A 4,299-nucleotide genomic window follows, 5' to 3' on the forward strand; every position below is an offset into this window, starting at 1 on the left:
AAATCCTTCACGTTCGGGAGAAGATTCTCAGGAGTAGAGTCCTCAGAGAATTTTTAGTAAAGTGGAAGTTCTTCCCTCTAGAAGATGCCACACCTGGGAGAAAGAAGAAGAGTTGGCAAAAGATTACCCCCACTTTGCGAGATGAGGACATCACGTTTTTCAAGTGGGAGAGGATGTAAGATTCCTCCTCAACCTGAATAATGAATAACCTTTATTTCAATCCCATGTAATCATTCCTTATTTCTCAATACAAGAAAATATTATTTTTCCTTGTTTTTGCCTAGAGAGATAAAAATTCTAGAGAGAGATAATTTAATATTGAGATATTTTTAGATAAACAAATTCTCCTAATATCAAAAATATGTTTCCCTGGAATAGAAGTTCAAAATAAATTCTCCAAGGTGCATTAGGAATCAATTAAAAATGATTTAAAAGACCTTAGCCTAAGGGTCAAGATTTTCTGAAATTTTTAGATTATGGTCCAATCAAGGTTCCTATGTGCCAATAAGATTAATCCAAGTGTTGAGATGAGATAAATCCAATGAATAAAAGAAAATACCCAAAAATGAGTAAATGCTCACATAAGATGAAGAGTTGACTGAGTACAAGTTTTATTAGTTAAAAACTATGAGATATTACTAAAAAAAAAAGAGATATTTTGGAATAATGATACATTTTTGACACCTTAGTAAGGAGGGGGGAGACTTTAAGGAGGCACATATTTTTATCTCTCCTCTCTCTTGAATCAAACTAGATCAAAATGGGAGCTAAACTGGTCCAAATCTTGTCCAAATTCAGCCAAACTGAACGTGAAAAATTCTAGAACTTAGTTGGACTCAGTTAGTGACCTCCCTCACCTATAAATAGACCCTCATTCTTTTGTATTCTCATCTGTGAGCTAGACCATTCCAGTATTACATTAAAATAAGTATATTTTCTATTATCCTTTAAAAATCCTCTACATTTTGGAGAGATTGGAGTTTCTCTCTCTCTTCAACCTTCCTTGGAGCTTTCCTCTCAACACACTAACCAATTGATTGGTTAGGGCCTTCTTCTAAGATAGAGAAGCAAGCAAAAACAATAGGTAAAGTATAATTTTATGGTTTTTCTCTAATATTCTCAATGTTTTCACTTATCAACCCCTCTCAAGCTTGAGAAGTTTTAAATGAATGGTTTTTTAATACAAATTAAGCTTTGGAGGGGATCCACCTCGTCGTGCTCTTATGGGGGTTGGGGTGGGATCTCATCCTCCTCCAAGAGGGTGGGTGAAGGGAGGTTGGTGGGGTGAGGTTGTTGAGGTGGAGGGGTTTTGGAGGAAGAGGGGGCGGTGCCTAGTGAGGCATCAAGGAAAGGGGGTGGGTGTGCCAATGTAGAGGGAATATCTTGAAAGGGCCTGGGCAGGCCCAATCCAAGATGGAGGGATGAAGGGGGTGATGGTGGGATTGGTGAAGGAGGTGGTGAGGGAACTTGAGGAGGGGTTATGGAAGGGAAAGAGGGGTAAGGTGGCCGGTGAAGAGGTGGAAGGAGGAAAGCTAGTGCCCGCTATGAGTTTTGCGTGGAGGGTGGGGGGCTCAAAGGAATGTTGGTGGGCACCGGGGTGGGGGGTGGGTTGGGAGAGGTGGTTAACAACTGGTGCACGTATGGGAGTGGGAGTGTGGGTGGGGGGGAGGGTGTGGCGAGGGAGAGTGGGAAGATGGGGGATTGACTTGGGTAGGGAGATTCTGGCCTTTGTTTGCTGCCATCATCATCGTTGTCGTCGTCTGGGTTGTGGGCCAAGATTTCAGAGAAGAAGAAAGCCCTCACCTTTCGGGCCTCTTGGGGGTGATGTTGAAGGAGAAGGTGATGTGGGAGTCGTCGAACTAGATAATGCTTGTGGTTGTGATGACCTCCAACTGGCTACGGTAGATGTGGTGGTAGAGGACCAGGAGGCCCAAAGCTGAGTAAGGGGGAAGATCGTTGGCGGTGGAGGGCTTTGTAGGCATAATAAAGGTTGGTTCAATCGACGAGGAAGGTGAGGGTGGCAATGGCATTTGAAGAGGGGTACATGTACAGACATAGGCCATGGGGGATGGAAAGCTTGATGGTGGTGTCGACATCAGTGGTTTATCTGTACTCTAGGAACATGGCCTAGTTGATGAGGTTGGTAGCGAGAGGGTTAATGGGAAGGTTGAAGAGGATGGTGGGGTTAGTAAAGGAAATTTGGTTATGAAAGAAGAGGCTAACAAGTTAATGGAGGGGCAAGGGAGTTTGGTGATGAGGTAGGAGGGTGGAGGTGGTGAGGGGGTCGTCTTGTGGAAGAGGTTGTGTTGGAGAAGGTTGAGTTAGAGGGCATGGTAATGGAGCATAAGGAGTTGGGCTGATTTTTGGGGTGGGGTGGGGTGGATAGTGTGGGTAACTTGGTGGTAGAGTCCATTAAGGTGTCGACTTTGCACTCCAAGGTTATGGACGTATCCCCTGAAGGTGTTGGCTATGGGATTGGAGGGCACGCTCCTCTACTACTCTCGTAGTCCTCAACTATACATCTTTTTGTTGGCAATGTTTGCTCAGCCACTTGCTTATAGGAACTGAAGGAGGCACAGATCCTGTTTGCAGCCATCCTCGGTAGTCTAGGCTCGATAGTGCAGGTCCTGAGCTTCTTGCTGGTGGGTGAGGGAGCAGGCATGGTGGGCGGATCAGGCATCCTCCTAGGTTGCATGGAGCTATTTTGCTGGAGTTGGTTGATGGTGTGGCCAAGGCAACCAGTGAGGATATGCTTGTGGTCCTCCAGGGATGTTTGCAGTTGGGTGTTGGTGAGGAAGGCTACCTGGCGGTCTTGCTAGGTTTGGAGCTAATTAGTCCAAGCTTGGAGTATTAGAATATGACATAGCGGAAAGAGATAGCAAGACAAAGCACAATAGACAATGCAATAGATAAAAAATGGAGAGAATTTAAAATTTTGATTATACCAAAGAGGTACAAGTGATGGTGTTATCCACCCATGCGCTCTCAAGTAGAGCTTAGATAGCGATCTAGACAGACTTCGGATGGAGTATGTATGAAGTGCAGAAGGGGGTGGATACTCACAAGCATTGGATGCCTTAGCTCATGGCAACCATGTCCATATACAGTACTGTAGGCAGTGTGGTAGACACGTATACACAATGAGGGCAGTTACACTGCATAGACACAGTCATCACCCACGTATAAAGAACGTGCCACCAACCACCACCCACTAATGATGGACCCCGAACCCCAGCTAACGCTGACCATCTCCTAACCATCATCAATGGTCACAATAATGACCCCATCGACATCTAAGCCAGGTTTTCCACTAAAGACATATGCACCATGGCTACTCCTCATAATGGGGGCTTAACAAATGTGCATTATACTTGAGAGGCGGGCATTGAGTGTATACTAACACCACCCCTGATAGGTTTTTGGCAAAACGCCAAGTTGATGAAGATGCCAAATGAGCTAGTCCTTCCCAAGAGGCTTGGTGAAGATGTCAGTGCAGTTTTGCTCTGTAGAGCAATACTCTAGCTCCACTAACTCATCCTCTATCAGCTCCCACACATAATGATACTGAATCTCTATGTGCTTCGTGCGAGCATGAAACACAGGGTTCTTGGAGATAGCCATGCAACTCTGATTGTCGTACCAAAAGACTGTAGCCTCCTTGATCTAAACTCCCATGTCAACCAAGATTCTCCTTAGCATACTACCTCACATGCAAAAAATCAAGCTACCTTATACTCAGCCTCTGTGGAAGAAAGTGCCACTGTAGGTTGCTTTTTGTTGGTCCACGACAAAGCACCGGAACCAAGCAAAAAACAATATCCAGAAATTGATTTCCTAGAATCACAATCTCTTGCCCAATCTAAAAAGATGCAGGGGAGAAGAGAGCTTGAGCTCTTGCAAGCACACACACACTCACAAAACCCTAAAAGAGAACACACAATGTGAGAGGCTGAAAATCTTCTTCGTCTTCACACAACACTCATCAACACTCCATATACAAAGATAAGAGTACACATATATGAAAAGGTACTCAACCAAATACATACTAGGGTTCTCTATAGTATGAACCCAACTAAATGAGCTGGCGCTATAACTATGCCAGTCTCTAGAAAAATGGCTGTCACATAGCCTGTCATCCCACTGGCCGTATATCACCCATGATCTCACCAACCATGCCAGTGGTGTAAGTGTGGGGCCTATCCCCCAGGCGGGTCATCAGTGTCCACCACCTCACTAGATGAGCTCGAAATCTCAACACTCCCCCTCGAGCTCAACTCCATCTCATGTACACCAAGCGAA

Source organism: Cibotium barometz, chromosome 5, assembly GCF_041138505.1.
Source record: "Cibotium barometz isolate CiBa-2024 chromosome 5, ASM4113850v1, whole genome shotgun sequence".
Classification (NCBI taxonomy): domain Eukaryota; kingdom Viridiplantae; phylum Streptophyta; class Polypodiopsida; order Cyatheales; family Cibotiaceae; genus Cibotium; species Cibotium barometz.